The sequence below is a fragment of the Glycine soja genome, chromosome 18 (assembly GCF_004193775.1).
Source record: "Glycine soja cultivar W05 chromosome 18, ASM419377v2, whole genome shotgun sequence".
In the NCBI taxonomy this organism is placed as follows: domain Eukaryota; kingdom Viridiplantae; phylum Streptophyta; class Magnoliopsida; order Fabales; family Fabaceae; genus Glycine; species Glycine soja.
In genome coordinates, this window is record NC_041019.1 from 13273097 (window position 1) to 13290614 (window position 17518).

At 29.4% G+C, this 17518-nt stretch overlaps 1 non-coding gene across 1 annotated transcript; it reads right to left on the reverse strand.

The window, feature by feature from the left end:
- Nucleotides 1–16060: 16060 nt before the first annotated feature.
- On the reverse strand, nucleotides 16061–16167 carry LOC114397841. Its single transcript, XR_003663458.1, has one exon. It is a non-coding gene; the product is annotated as a small nucleolar RNA R71 (small nucleolar RNA).
- Between the last annotated feature and the right edge of the window lie 1351 nt (nucleotides 16168–17518).

The window sequence follows — 17518 nt, forward strand, 5'->3', positions numbered from 1 at the left end:
GTTATTGAACGTTTTAATTCAAATTTTAAAGCCTGTAATCGATTACACCAAGTCTTGTAATCGATTACCAGAGGAGATTTTTAGAAAATTATTTCCAAGGGTCACATTTGTTTAAATGATTTTTACATGGCCATCAAAGGTCTATTTATATGTGACTTGGAACACGAATTTGCTCAGAGTTTTTCAGAACAAAAAGGTCTTATCCTCTCAAAAAGCAAAATCATCTTATCCTCTTAAAAATTCCTTGGCCAATATACTTGTAATTCAATACGGAATTATTTGAGTGCTCAAATTGTTCAATCTATCTCTTTCAAGAGAGATTTCTTCTTCTCTTCATCTTATTTCTGAAAAGGGATTAAGAGACCGAGGGTCTCTTGTTGGAAATAAATCTGAACACAAAGGAAGGGTTATCCTTGTGTGGTTCAGAACTGGTAAAAGACTTTTGCAAGATAGTGGAACTCTCAAGCGGGTTGCTTGGAGACTGGACATAGGCACAAGGGTGTGACCGAACCAGTATAAATCTGAGTTTGCAATCTTTCTTCCCTTAAACTTTATTATTATTATTATTATTATTATTATTATTATTATTATTATTATTATTATTATTTATGGATAATCATTGTTTGAATTAATAATACGATAAACCAATACTATAAATAAATTAAATTCATTTGGATGTTACTAATCGCGCGAATTTAATTTATGAATTCATGAACATCTCAGTAATTATATGAGTTAAATTAAAAACATTTTTAAAAATTTTAAGAAATTAATTTGAATTTAATTAAAATTAAATTAAATTATGAACGAAAGTTTGAAGTATATAAAATACATATTTACTTTTTTCTTTTATATAGGATTAGAGTGATCAATTAAAACTTGTCTAAGAAATTTAAAATAATTAATTGAGTTTCTATTTAAGAAAAAATATATTTTAAATTAAAATTAATATTTTTAATATAATTACATTATTTGGTTGTTATGAAGATGAAAAAATGCTTATATTTTCTATTATTATTATGGATAATCATTGTATGAATTAATAATAGTAATAAACCAATACTATAAATAATTAAGTTCATTTGGAAGTTACTAATCAAAATCGATTTATGAATTCATGAACATCTCACTAGTTATGTGAATTAAATTAAAAAAAATTAAAATTGCTAGGATATTTATTTGAATTTAATTCACATTCCATTATCAAAAAATTAAATTATGTACGGAAGTTTGAATTATATAAAATACAAAATTATTTTACAAAAATCATTTAATTTATATTAAATGATTTTTTAGATTTGTTTTTCAACATTCATATTTATGTCTTGTATAAAAAAGAGAGGGACCTAATAGAATACATTTTTGTTTATAACAATGTTTTTTTTTCTGTTTCAAAACTAATATATTATTATTATTTAAATTAATATTAATATAATTAACAAAGTAAATAATTTATATAACATGATGAAAAGGACTAAGGAAATATAAATAAATATATGCATTTATATGTGATTTTTAAACCCATCATAGATTTATTTCGAAAAAAACAATTCTTCCACCCCACCCATTTCCTTTTATTACTATTTTTTTTCTTCCAAGACTATCCTCTCACCCGTCTCCTTTTATATATATATATATATATATATATATATATATATATATATATATATATATATATAAAGATAAAGATAAAAAAATAATTAATGTTATACTGAAAAATTAAAATAATAATTATTTTAAAAATCTTTTTATACGAAAATTAAAATGAGACGGAACAGAGGAAGTAATGTTTAATATCTCTTGATATCACACGTTGAATATTTTTAAACAAATCAAAACACCATTTAATCAATGTTTTAATTAGGTACGCATGGATAAAATCCGTTATGGCCTAGTTGAAAATTGATAATTAAATGAATACTCTTTCATTAATAGTGCGGAAGCGATTAGTAAGATACTCATACTGCAAGTACCCAAACTATAAAACTATTTAAATAATTTTAATTATGTATAAACTAAATTGTGCCAATTTATTTTTAGTATAATATATATTTTAAAGTTATTCATTTTTAGTATAAATATATGTCATAAAATTGTTTTTTTTAGTATAAATATATGTTTTAAAATATTTATTTTTAGTTTTAGTTTTTTAATTTTATATTTTAACAAATATCCATAAATAATAACAGATGAATATATATAATTTATAGATAGCAGCTTAACGAATATCCACTAAGTATGAGTGGTTGCGAAGAAACTACTATTATTTGTGCTCACTTCCACCCATTATCATCCCTAATTTTAATAAAGTAATAAAGATTAACACTTAAAAATTAAAACCTTAAATAGTATTGTATCTGATAACTCTAAAGTTGTTTTTTCATAATTAGGTAATAACTAATAAGGTCTAGATGCATCCATTAATTTATTGAATGTTATCGATTTGATGCTTTGTTGTAATTTCTAAATTTATATCTTCTTTTATGGAATCTAAATTTATCTGATAACTCTAAAGTTATTTTTTTGCATAGGGTAGGAGATCCAGTGCATCATCCGTTAATTATTGAAAGTTATTGATTTGTAATTTTTAATTTTATATCATATAATTATAGATGAAGACCATTTGTTTTAATTCTTAAATAAAAAATTTTCTTAAAATAAGAAAATAAATCCTAATATATGTAATGATTATCAGTCATGACAATAAGATAGGACGGGGATTATCAACTGTAATTTTATACGTAGAAATTATACAAGATATGCATGTATTACAATTTTACATGGGTGATAAATGATAATATCCACCCTATTCCACAATCACGTTTAAGCAAAGAGCAAAATATTTTTATTGAAGCGTGGATTCTTATGTAAAACTGAGGATACAGAATATAGAAAAGAAATCCTACCACGTATTGGTGGTCTTATGTAAATAGTACAAATAAAAACACACACAAACAGTTGATTTAACCTCCCAAAATATTATATAAAAATGCCAACTCACATTTGTTTGATTGCTACAGAAACCGTTGGCTCAAAATGGCTAGTGTGGCCATTCCTTGATCCCAACTAGTCTACAAACATATTCACCACAAATTTGGGGAAGAAAAGAGAAAATATTTTAGGATTCGAAAAGTGCACGAAAGCATGTTATTGGACAAGAGGAAGAATTAATAAAACTTGTGACACATACACACATTCAAGTCATGGTCACCTGCATGACACGCCAGTTAAAAAACCTGGCCAACAAGTCTAAATTCAATGCCTCAAATGCTTGGAAGAAGCACGAAAACGTAGAGGAAAACATGCCCTGGAATTCAAATGCACCTGAAGAGTGCTTTGAAAACCTTTATTTAGTCAATAAAATCATTTTAAGAAAACAAATATTTTGTTGATAAATTTTATGTCCTATATCATCGCTTAATGTTTCAACTGTTGTATTATATATTGTTTTAAAAACAAATTGTTGTGACAAAAAAAATATTGTATACTACAATGCAATAGTCTAAAAGGGGCTCTAAATAGATATAAATAGATAAGATATTTCATGGATATATAATTCAAATCGAATCAATTGGATGTCTAATTTGAAACTTAAATGATATGATCAATTAATAAAAATATTTTAATATTATATCTTTGTCATATATTCCATATATCACATTGGATAGATATATGTATAATACAATTCACTTTCAAGATGCTTTGATGGTGAAATGGTAGACGCAAGACTCAAAATCTCATGCTAAAGAGTGTGACAATTTGAGTCATCTTCAAAACATAATATTGAGATCTTGAAATTATTCGTCCGGGTAGTGAAATGATAGAGACACAGAAACTCAAAATGGATAATTTGTTTTGAAATTGTGTGTCATGCACCCTCCATAAGGAGTCATTTTTGCTTCAAAAAATTAGTTGGTTCGATCAACCGACTTGATTACGTAATGTCCTTCGTTACAATAGCAACTCATAATAAAAATATACTTTAAAATGCCCGTAAAATAAGAATTTAGAAATTTCAATGGTTCAAAATACTTCAAATATTATAAATAAATGAGTATTTACATAAATAAACAATTTTATTCACAAATATAGGCATCTACAAGGTTGAACTAATAATAAACTAAGTTTTCAATTGTCCCCCGTCTCAAAAGCTTCTTCCCCGAACTTTAAAAACAACACTTTCAATGAGATAGTAATCTCGATGAAGAAAATAAATTTTAAAAGAGTTCGTAAATAGTGTTATTCTCACCCAACGCGATAACCGGAAAATCCAACCATAGTATCCGCATAATTAAATTAAATACCTATGTGTGTGTACTTATAAAACAATTATAAATTTACTCACACAACAAAAGAACAACATTCCACTAAATAAATATCAATACTTCACTGCATTCAATTCTTGAATAAACAATTATCACAAACATAACTTAGTGATTCGAATCACTAGGCACAACTCTTTGGTTTCCAAAACCAGTGTGGATCTCATATTCTTCAAAGGGTCTATGAGTTCATATTCCATGCAATGACATCTCATTGTCTTTCTCATCATAGATAGAGGTATCCATAATCTCTTCTTCATCCTAAATGAAAGTATCTATAATAATTTCATCATCATCCTAGTAAGAGGTATATGCCATATAATTTAAAAATATCAATTTATGATATGAACAACATTCACGATTATACTTAAACAAACACACAAATATACATATATCAATGTAATCATTCACATGCAAAGCTACAAAAACACGCTCTCAACTAATTCACATATTTGTACATGCAATTAATATATGAATTTCTCCTCTCAATTATGTAGATTACCGTTCAAATATCAGCTTCCTAAAGGTGCACGATTAAAGGAATGTTAATAACTTAATCATTCAAATGTAAGACACGGGAAAAAAAATATTGTAAGGTAATTTCAATTTGAATTAACTTCACATGTATAATTACTCATACTCGAATTTTTCCTCACTAGTATTATGCACTTTCACTTATAATTATATTATAACATTAGACCAAATGCAACCAAATTTATATTCTTATATGAACAACACACGATTTTAAGGAAAAAGTTATAATACACTTAAGTTTCCAATTGGGGTCCCTTTAGTAATTTAAAATAATTATACCGTGAAATTTTAGAAGAAAGTTTTTTACTCACCTCTTGAAACACAGAATAATTCATGCATCCTTTGCTTATTATTCCTTGTCTTCATTTAGTGGGTCAATAAGATTCTCTTTGTTTCTTCTTTTTTCTCAAACTTATATGATTTACTAATTTTTTATTTCTGAGAGTGACCGCTTATAAAGTTTTAGGAAAAGAGAATTGTCTATTCTTATATAATACAAAAACATATGATTTAAGATTGGGTTACATGAGATATATTCTCAATAGATTTCGATAATCAAATCTTTCTTTATCTTTTATACTCTATTATCTTGATTTATCTAATTATTAACATTATCTAATATTTTATTTTCTTTCAAGATATATTAAGATAAAATATGATAAGATTTAAATCGTTTTCAATGATCACAAATTCAAATATAATAAATATTTTATCCAAACTAGATATACAATGTTATATTATTACTATAATAATTATATTTATAATAATAATCTTTTAATATATTTAATTAGGATATGAAGTTGTCAGCTTTCTTTTTATAATTATAAAATAATTTCAACAATCTTATATCAATCACCTAATTTTTTTATTGATAAAATAATTATTTAACCTGATCAATTTTAAATAAAGTAATTAAAAGATGCATAATTTTTATTCAATTATTTCAATGATATTTAATATATCATAATTAATACAAGCATTCAATATATATATATATATATATATATATATATATATATATATATTCATAATCATTTTAATTTAAATAAATTTTTATACTAATCATTTTTATATTAAAGCTAATAACAATTATTATATTAAAATTTTAGGATGTTACTTGTAACATTTGTTCTTTCTTTTACTTGCATAACTGATTCAACACATGGCTTGGACCGGCCCAACCACTAGTTCTTTGTCCCACAAATTGGTTCAAACAGGATTTTAAAACTATGGTGTGACCTAACATGACCAGATCACACCTATTTATTTGGTAAGTCCTCCATAAAACATTATATTGGGCTCAGGGATGAAAGATTCACACATTCTCAATTGGACCATCCTTGACCCAAGAGTTTGAATGACACAAATGCTTACTTGATTAATTGATCTACAATACGGACATTCAGATGATCCACAATCGATGATCTAAGATCAATAGAAACAAAAGATAAAATACTTATGAAAAGTTTCAAAAAAGAATTGAAATATTATTTTTTCTAAAAAAGTTTTGCACTGTTCAATTTACCCTTTTTTTAGCACATAATATCAGGGGTAGAACCAGACCTTAATAGTAGAGGGAGCCAAACATAAAAAACTAAATTTTAAAATGTTACTTACATTAGTAATATTTCAAAAGCTTAATAGAAAATATATCTGCACAAAAAACAAACTTTTTAAGAATACAAATTACAAATATCAATCATTTGTTTCATGATTTTATATAAAAAATGGTATGTATGCATTAATCATATTTTGTTTTTGAAAAAGTGATATTAATTATATTCTAAAAATATACTTAATCAAAATAGATTATTTTGCTCACCATATTATCATATGCAACAGCAGTGAGTATTATGTCATGTTAATTATGTTTTCCCAAAGTCTACAAGACGACTTATTTGAATCCATGTCGAGGCCAGAAATACACTCAAACCTCATAAGCAATGCTCAAAGGAACAAACATGAGATAGAAAAATAAAGAGATTAAAAAATAAATTTTAGAAGAGGGAATATTAGTTGGTGTATCTCAAAACTTAAGTTTTCAATATCATATGCAGTGTTCATAAAGAAATTAGATAACAATTATAATAAAATTAATATAAAGAAAATTTTAATTGCAAATGTTAATAATTTATAATCTTTAAAATAGTAATAACGAGTTATAAAAATAAAAATTATTATGGGAAAAAATGATACTCAAATATTCTGTCTGGAAAATGGAACAATGTAATTATGTTTACAATAAAGATTATAAAAAAGATTTATCCAAAAATAGGAAATAATATATTATTATAATAAAAAAATACAATAAAAGAGAAATAAAATATTTTTTTTTAAAAAATGTCACTTAAGTATTATTATAGTCACAATTAGACTCTAAAATAAAAATAAAAATAAAAACTTTATAAAAATATTATATATTATACATATTATAATTTTTTTTATAAAAAAAGTTAGGGAGACCAAGGCCCCCAAGATCGACCACAAATAGGTGGTCCATCCATGTTCATTACCCATTTTCTCCCACATGGTAGGGATTAAATCTCACATGATTACTTAAAAAAGTCACTAGGGGCGTGTCCAGAGAATTTTAGGACTAAAGAAAAAAAATTTAAATAGACTTATAATAATATCAGTTCTAAATTTTTATATTATTTTTCTAACATTTTGAGCTGAAACATAATTCAACAATTAATATTTTATAATTAATTAATTCTAGCATTTCACTCGATAAGATTTCTAATTTATTTAATCTATCTCATAATATTGTTAATTTTATATAGAATTTAAAAAAATTTAATCTTAAAGATTTTCTTTCAACAATTACAACGGTTACATGTATAATATTAAATAAGTTCACTTAATCTTAAATAATTCAAGATTAATACAATATTTTTCAATTCATCTTCACCTAAAATTTTAATTTATAGATGCAAAATAAAAGGTAAAATAATTCCATATTGTATTTTAAAAAAAATATTATTAGTCTTAATTAAATTATCTTAAAAATCATTATATTCAACTATTAGTTTTAATTACTGGTATTATTCCATAACTTTCATCCAGAGAACAATTGAATAATGAAATTATCAATATTTATTGTAGTCAAATAATCAATAGATACAAACTGCACAAAATTAATGAGTGGTATTCCTAATATTCTAATAAACATGATGTCTCAATTAAAGTAGTAAAAAATTTGAAATACAAGTTTTTATGTTAAATAAAAATATTATAAAATAAACATTTAAATAACTAGAGGCCTATTCACAAAAATAAAATAAAATCAGGGGCCTAAGTCCTTGTCTTAATCGTCTAACGTGTTACATGGCCCTGAAAGTCACATAACTTGTGCATTTTAGTCTTAATCATTTATGATAAAAACTATTGGTCAATATTTATTTATGTCGTTCTCACGTAAAAAGTTTTCCTATTAGATACCCAAAATTAAGAAATGAGATACTTGTCTAGCATAGCCATTCCGATCTAATTTTGTGGGCAATTTACATGTATACCTTTACTTATTAAGCGAATCATTACCGTATGGCCGGTATGGGTGATTAACATGGATAAATTCATACCAAAATGAAGGAAAATTTTGGGTTAGTTTGGACTGGCAGTTTGGCTTGTATTTTAATGTTACAATCCCAATGACACTGATTCAAGTATTGGGTTTGAGCACATGGAACTCTATCTGACTCAAATTAACTTGAATCTACCGTTTTAAATAACTTTTAATTTTTTGTTATATGATTCTGCAAGACAACTCAACAACTTTCTTTCATTCTATGATTTCTTTTATCACATTTTTCTCTTTATTATTTTATTTAATAAGCCTAATTAATCATCCAACCTGAATATTGTCAGCTTGGTTCATTTCAGGTTGTTATTTATTCATTTTGAAAAATCTAAACCGATTTAAATTGATTAATACTGATATATTTGAATTTAAATATCTTATAAACTCGGCCTAACTCAACCCGTTACATAAACATACTCAAAATTTCTAATAATGTTAATATATGCCTAGTCAAATAATTATTTTCACCTCATTTCGTTTCATGCATGGTGTTTAAGAAAATATATAATTGATATATTTTAAGCTTACACGAGCCCCCATTTAAACAAAGTTGGAGTATGAAAATGGATGAACCAACGTGTATTAGTACGAGGCACATGCCCCTACTTTCTAAGGGATATTGTAAGGAAATTTTAATCTCAATATCTAATTTTCCTAAGATCCTATATTAGAATATAATATTGGATCTTTCATGTGGAGATTTAATTTTTTGGAGAAGAAGGTTAAGATTTACATCCATTTCATAAGAATAATTTTTTATTCTCTCTTCATAAAATTAATTTGCATTCATTTTTTATAGGACTTAAAAAATATTTAAAATCTCAAAATGAGATATATTATTAAAATAAAAAATAAAAGAGATTTTGAAAGTGATATAACACCGCGAGATCTATCAAAAATATAACTAAGATTTTAAAATGAGATCTTTTATTGGAAATATAGTTTTAGGTTTTTATTTAAGTTTCATTATCTTGAATTTTACCTCTATTAACTTTTATCATATTATATTTTATTTGGAGTAAGAGAAATTCTTTTATCAATAAATATTAATTTATTAATTTTGTTAGAAATATTAGTAAAAAAATTCAACCAACTACTCCTTCTTTCTTCTCCTTTCACTCTTAAGTCTTTCCTTCGTAATCACACTACCAACCTAATTTGGAGTAATTAAGAATTTATTTTTTCTCTCATTAGCCAAAATCCGAGTCATCACAGTACACCAAAGTGTGGTATAGGTGGGTGGGACATGACTGTGGTTTCATATGGTTAGTTTCAGTTATTGCAATTGCAGAGAGGACAAATTAATTATTAATCCTAATCATATGCACTTGCTCATTGCTGTCTCTCTTTTTTCAAAATAATCTTTATAGATCTAAGATAATAAAAAATCTGCTTAGTATTGATTGCATCTATGTCTTTTCCTTCCAAGTAATAAAAAATTCATGCACATTGGACTGAAGCTTCTCTTATATTATTACAAAATCCACTGTTGTTTCCTAAAAGATTACCAAAATAACAAGGAAATAAGATTAGGCTAGTGGTTAAGAAGGCATGCTTTGATTGTTTTCTATACTCTTCACAACATTTATGGGTCAGTACTTCAAGTTCAAGCTAACGTCAATAATGATTTAGGGATATTTGGAAGAGCTTTTCTAAATTTTAAGTGTTTAATTTGTCTTATCATACAAGTATTTAAAATGAAAACTAAAACTATTTATAAATTTTTAATACATAAACTCTTTTTAAATGATAAATTATGTTTTTAGTTATCGAATTTTTTACAGTTTTGATTATGGTCTCTACACTTTAAGTTGAACTTAACTCGTCTTTTAACCTTTTTTCGACTTAATATTTATATTTTTCTGTTTATTTTTAATTTTAAAACGATAACATGACACATAAGTTTATTATTATTTTATTATAATTTGATTTCTAACAACTCAAAACCACCAAAAATTATTTCATTATGAAAAAATAAACTTAATTTTCCAACATCAAATCCATAAACAACAAATAAAACACCCAAATCCAAATTAGACGCGAATGTAAAATCAAAATCAGTAGACTCAAGTCCATATATCAAAATCAAACACAAATTTAGGAAATAAAATAGTACAGACAAGTCCAGATCAAATGCAAACACAAATTTAAAAAAATAATAAAAAATAGACATAAAATCATTAATTACCCCAACTCTAACCCTAATTGAATTGAAGCTCCATGCAAATCCAGGACTTCGATTCAAACTCGTTGCATTCTCAATTACCGTCAATTAAAACTTCCACAGTTTTTAATCGATAGAAATCAAATCATAATAAAATAACCATAAATTTATGTGTAACGTCATTATTTAACATTCAAAATAGATATAAGAACTAAAATATTAGATGAAACAAAAGTTAGAGAATTAGTCAAGGTTAACCAAAAGTGTAGGAATCAAAATAAAAAAAATCCAATAACTAAAAACATAATTTATCCCTTTTTAAATATTTTTATGAGAGTAATTTATGACTTTTTTTATAAAATATTTTAACTTAGTTTCATAAGTTCTACGCTAAAGTTTGTCAACTTAAGCTACGTTTGTGTTGCCGTTGAAATCTTGATAGTGTGAATTCTCATGCACTTTAACGCAAAAGTAACAAAGAGAGTCATGCATGTAACATCCCTTTTTTAAAAATAAATTAAAAAGAGTTTTATTTAAAAATAAATAGAATTTTAAAAAAATAATGAAATTTTTGTAATTAAATAAATAAGGAGAAATAATTTTATTAATTAAAATAATGATTTAAGGTAAATAAAATAAACATGTGTTTTTAGAAAATAAAAAAAGATGTTTTATTTATTTATTTAATAAGGAGTTAAATATAACTCTCTTTTTATGAAATAATAAAATAAAAAAAATAAAGTAAATAATAGATTCAGAATATCCTAACTATAAATAAAAATATATTATGTCAGCTTTTACATTTACAATACATTTCTACACTCTCTTCTTCCTTAATTTGTTCTCTCTTCTTCCTCTTGGGAATCACCTTTCATGCTAGGCATTTTAGAAGCTTAGTTAGATGAGGATGACTCTTAGAGTGTGCTACATCTAGGTGAGAGATAATTATAGATCCTTCTTGGGTAGAAGTTGCTTTAGGATGAGAGGAGACCTAAGATTAAGATTAGATGCCCCTAAGTAGTAACTGAACCAGGAAATTGTTCTAGGATTCCCTAAGTTAACCTTAACTTGTGTTAGAGATGACTCGAGAGAGTTGAAACTTTTGTGAGGTCTTTACAGGGAGTAAACTCTGAGTTTCATAGAGAAGTTAGTCACCGTAACCAATTGAGTGCTACCTTACCCGAGGAAGTCCTTGTTGGAGTAGTAAAATATTCAAAGTAAGTTTTAAGTTTAGAGGAGTGCTTGTAGGAGGCCAAGTAGCGACCTATGTTTTCTCAACATCTCAAGACTCATGAAAGGATTTATCCTACGTATGATCTAGAGTTGGTAGCCATGGTGTTCGCCTTCACGTTTTGAAGGCATTACCGTTAGTCTGTTGCGTTGTGAGAATCTTAGTAGTTGAATTCGAGGTAGAAGATATGGGTAGAATTCTTAAGAATCTTGTTGTGTGTTAACTCATTGGCAAGTATACCAAATGTCCAAGTAATAAAGACTCAGAAGTCTGAGTGTCAATTTCCATAGAAACTTTATTTTGTACTTGTGTTGGACAATTTCCAATTTATAAGAGAAAAGATAAGATAAGGTAAAAGAAAAGATGAGTTTAAAAGAAACAATAATTGAAATAATAGATAAAAAGAGACAAAAGATATAAAATGGAATTCAATGGGATGAGAATGTTAGAACCTAGCATGCCTTATTTGCCTAAGATGTGTTATTTGTGATTTTTCTCTATCAATCATGTGAATTTATCCTACCCACATCTATTAGAATACTTGCCCCCGATGTCTCACAATGACAAGCTCATTTTACCTATCTATCTCCCAAATGTCTTTGCAAAGAGTCAATAGATAAAATGCATGAAGTTATAATTCTAGATGTTTGCTTTGATGCATGGGTATAATGCAATCACTCTATGTCTAGCAATGATTTTATTAAGATACTCATTCCTTTTAGTTCTATTAGAAATTATCCTCTGTCGTGCGACTAATTCCTAAAACAGATGCATGCAAAACCTTCATTGTTTTTCTATTAAAGATTTCCCTTTGTCGAGCACCTAACCCCCAAAGATGATGCAATGATAAATGATGCATGAAATTAAAAGTAAGAAAGTATAATAGGAAATAAAACACCTATTTGCATTGATAAATATTAAGTGAACAATACATATTTTGGCTTTTTAGGCCTGTTAGGCCCTAACTAAGGGTTTAGCCTATCATAGCCATAAGGGGTCTTACACTAGAAAAGGGGTACAAGAACTAATGGAGGAGAAGGGATGGAAAAAGAGAATAAAAAATGATGAAAGAGAAGAAAGAATTCCCTAAGGGAAAGTTTTCAGGCTTTAAGTGTGTATTAGAGTGCTCTGAGACTCGGTGTGTCTTTTATCCTTGGCTTGACTCCCTTTTTTATAGTTGTTGGAGCAGACTTGGACTTGACTCCCTTTCTATAGTTGCTGGAGTGGACTTGGACCTGATGCAAAAAACTCTTCCTTATTTATATTTATGATATTTCTGAATTTTTTTACTTTTAATCCCTCCTTTTCATATTTGTAAGCCATAAATAAGAAAAATATCAATTCTTAATATTTAAGTAAAAAATAATTGCTAAATAAATATTTTTAAAGATATTTTCAATATATTTTTATTATAAAAAAATAAGTCATATTTAGTAGTTATCATTGTGAGTTTAGTTACAACCGCTAGAGCTAGCTTAATAGTTGCAACTTGAGTAGAAAACCCTTGATTTGACCAGTGTCCTAGTTAGAGAGTTAGACATTGTAAACAGCAGTCAAACCCTCAACCTTAAGTGCGAAGTTATATAGTGGCGTGAGTATAGGTGTGTGATGTGCCATCATTTTCTTCTATTTTCTAAACCCTTTTTGCACCATTTTAATTACTGATTGGTCTTAATTGTCAATTAATCAGGCAGTTTTATTATTTGGGCTCATTTAGCTAATTTGATGTTTTTAATCTAATTTCAGGAATTAATGAAACATTGGGCCTAATCCGGATTTTGGTTATGGACTTGAAGAGGGCAAATAAAGCAGCGCTTACCTTAGTTAATTTCTAATTAGGAAATTTCGCAATTTTATTTTATGTTGTTCAGTGTTTATTTTGTTTAGGGCCAGAGTATTGTAATAGGGCCCAGTGGCTTTGAGTGACTCTTTTTAAATAGCAGCCTTGGGATTCGTGCAAGGCTATTCTGTTATGCTATTTTATTATTCAGAGCTTTTGTTTTAGGTTTCTACGTTTTTCTGTTCTAAGGCTACTGTTTTCGTTCTTAATGCAATTTTCCGTTTTCTGCTTCTAATTACAATTTCGTTCTTGCTTCTTCTTCTACTTTAATTTACGTTTCTGTCTCATTTACGTTTCTGTTCATTTACGTTTTTGTTCATTTACATTTCTGTTCATGTTTCGTTTGTGTTTTCTGTTTGAATCCATGGAAGGCTAGATTTTCTGGTGTTGTTTCCTTTTGAGGACGAAGCCCAACTCTCTTTGAGGTTTCGCTTGTAATGTGGTTTCCTGGCAGTTTTCCCTTCACCAGTTATCCCAAATTCGTGAATATTAATCACTGCACACTTCGTGTTCGATTAATTGCCTCTGAGCCTAACTTGCGTTCATGCTTAATGGACGAAGGGCTAACTGGTGTATGTGGTGCCTAATCACGTATTGACAACCCTAAGTTGATTTTCGCTTAGTAAATTGAAATAGGGTTGGATTAAGTGGTTGACTGTTAGGGACGAATTCTCCATAACCCAGGATAAAAGAATGGCTTCTGAATCAGAGGAAACAACCCGTTTTTAATATTAGTAGTTTCGTATTCCAGTTTACTTGTTCTGCTCTTTAATCACAAAACAAACAACCCCCCCCCCCCCCAATTGTCACTGTTACTGCAAGTACATTATGAACATTTGGTTTGTCACTGCTCGTTGGGAAACGACCTAGGATCACTTCCTAGTTACTGCATTTTCATGTTTATTTGATTCGGGTACGGCCTCGATCAAATTTGGCGCCATTGCCGGGGAGCATTGTCCAAAGGTTCATAATAGCTAACTAGTGTTGTGTGTTTAATCCTTTCGTGTTTTATGTTTAATTATTAGTATTGTGTTAGTATGTGTGTTAGTGTTGTTTAGTGTCCTGGTATTTTGTTTAATGTGTGTTCTGTTTCAGTTTTCCCATTAAGTGTTTCCCCTGTTTCAGTCTTGGGTGTTTTGCTGTGAATAGTGTTTTGCGATGGACTTAGCGACCACTTTTGCTTGCGGCAAAACAGAGTAGTAGAAATCAAGTAGAGACGGATTTTAGCGACCACCCATGCTGAATTATTTGAGATTTTTTGTTTTAGTAGCTAGGGTTGTTATTTTTGGCTGAATTTTTTTGTGGTAACTTCTTTTAACCTATATTTTGTGGGAAAAATAGCTAGAGCCTTTAGTTTGGTCAGATTTGAAAGTTCCAAAAAAGTACCAAATTTTGTGTTTGTCGAAACTTCAAACGGCCATAACTTTTGCTCCGGTTATCAGAATCGCAATTGTTATATATGCATTTGGGGTAGAAAAAAATTTCCTACGCCGTGGCAGCCTGACATAGGCTGGCTGAGGTCTCCATCGTCCAAAAATAGTGATTCTGTCAAAAGTTTTTTATTTTTCAAGTTTTATTCACTTATTTTTCTTAACCCACCATTTTTAGCTTCCATAGTTAGACTCTGAATTTTTGCCTGAAATTTTTTGTGCTATCTTCTCATCATTTTATAAGGTTGCTCACAAAATTTCAAGTCATTTGGATATCATTTGAGGGTAGCTGTAGTTCAAACCCGCACCTTTATTTACATGACAAGGCAACTAGTTGTGCATGCTGAATGTAGTGTATGACTAGAGGCAATCCATCTGACTTACAACCCTTTGACCCTGAGATAGATAGGACATTTCATAGATTAGTTAGGCATAATTTTATACCTTTTGATCATCCTGAGCATTCCATTACCGGTGAATCTGTGCATTCTGTTATTGGTGATTTTGAACATCCTGATTTGGAGCATTATAATTTTGAGCATTCTGATTCTGAGCATTCTGATTTTGCATATTCTGAGAACATGGCACAACCTCCACCCCGTGAGAGGACTCTAAGGGAAATGGCTGCACCTGATTTCACCTACGAAAGCTTGTGCATCCAATACCCTGATGAGGATGTCCCATATGTTCTTAAAACTGGACTGATTCATTTGCTTCCAAAGTTTCATGGCCTTGCAGGTGAAGACCCGCATAAACATTTGAAAGAATTTCACATTGTCTGCTCCACCATGAAACCCCCAGATGTCCAAGAGGATCACATATTTCTGAAGGCTTTTCCTCATTCATTAGAGGGAGTGGCAAAGGACTGGCTGTATTACCTTGCTCCAAGGTCCATCACGAGCTGGGATGACCTTAAGAGAGTATTTTTAGAAAAAATTTTCCCTGCTTCCAGGACCACAGCCATCAGGAAAGATATCTCAGGTATTAGACAACTCAGTGGAGAGAGCCTGTATGAGTACTGGGAGCGATTTAAAAAACTATGTGCCAGTTGCCCTCACCATCAGATTTCGGAGCAGCTTCTTCTCCAATAATTTTATGAAGGACTCAGTAATATGGAGAGAAGTATGATAGATGCTGCCAGTGGTGGAGCCCTTGGAGACATGACTCCTACTGAAGCCAGGAATTTAATTGAGAAGATGGCTTCCAATTCCCAGCAGTTTAGCGCCAGAAATGATGCTATAGTCATTAGAGGAGTGCATGAGGTAGCTACAAACTCAGCTGCATCATCTGAGACCAAGAAGCTTGAAGGCAAACTGGATGCATTGGTTAACTTGGTAACCCAGCTGGCCTTGAATCAGAAATCTGTACCTGTCGCAAGGGTTTGTGGTTTGTGCTCCTCTGCTGACCACCATACAGACCTTTGCCCTTCCATGCAACAACCTGGAGCAATTGAGCAGCCTGAAGCTTATGCTGCAAATATTTACAATAGACCTCCTCAACCTTAGCAGCAAAATCAACCACAGCAGAACAATTATGACCTCTCCAGCAATAGATACAACCCTGGATGGAGGAATCACCCTAATCTCAGATGGTCCAGCCCTCAGCAACAACAACAGCAGCCTGCTCCTTCCTTCCAAAATGCTGCTGGCCCAAACAACCATACATTCCTCCACCAATCCAACAACAGCAACAACCCCAGAAACAACCAACAGTTGAGGCCCCTCCACAACCTTCCCTCGAAGAACTTGTGAGGCAAATGACTATGCAAAACATGCAGTTTCAACAAGAGACCAGAGCTTCCATTCAGAGCTTGACTAATCAGATGGGACAATTAGCTACACAATTGAATCAACAACAGTCCCAGAATTCTGACAAGCTGCCTTCTTAAGCTGTCCAAAATCCCAAAAATGTCAGTGTCATTTCATTGAGGTCGGGAAAGCAGTGTCAAGGACCTCAACCAGTAGCACCTTCCTCATCTGCAAATGAACCTGCCAAACTTCACTCTACTCCAAAAAAAAGTGATAACAAAAATTTACCTAACAATTTCTGTGCAGGTGAATCTTCTTCCACAGGTAATTCTGATTTGCAAAAGCAGCACATTCCCCCTCTTCCATTCCCTCCAAGAGCAGTTTCCAACAAAAAAATGGAAGAGGCAGAGAAAGAGATCTTGGAAACATTTAGAAAAGTAGAGGTAAATATACCTCTGTTGGATGCAATAAAGCAAATTCCAAGATATGCTAAATTCTTGAAGGAGCTGTGCACTAATAAGCGGAAGCTTAAAGGAAGTGAATGAATTAGCATAGGCAGAAATGTCTCCGCATTGATTGGTAAATCTGTTCCTCAAATTCCTGAAAAATGCAAAGATCCAGGTACATTCAGCATACCTTGTATTATAGGGAATAGTAAGTTTGACAATG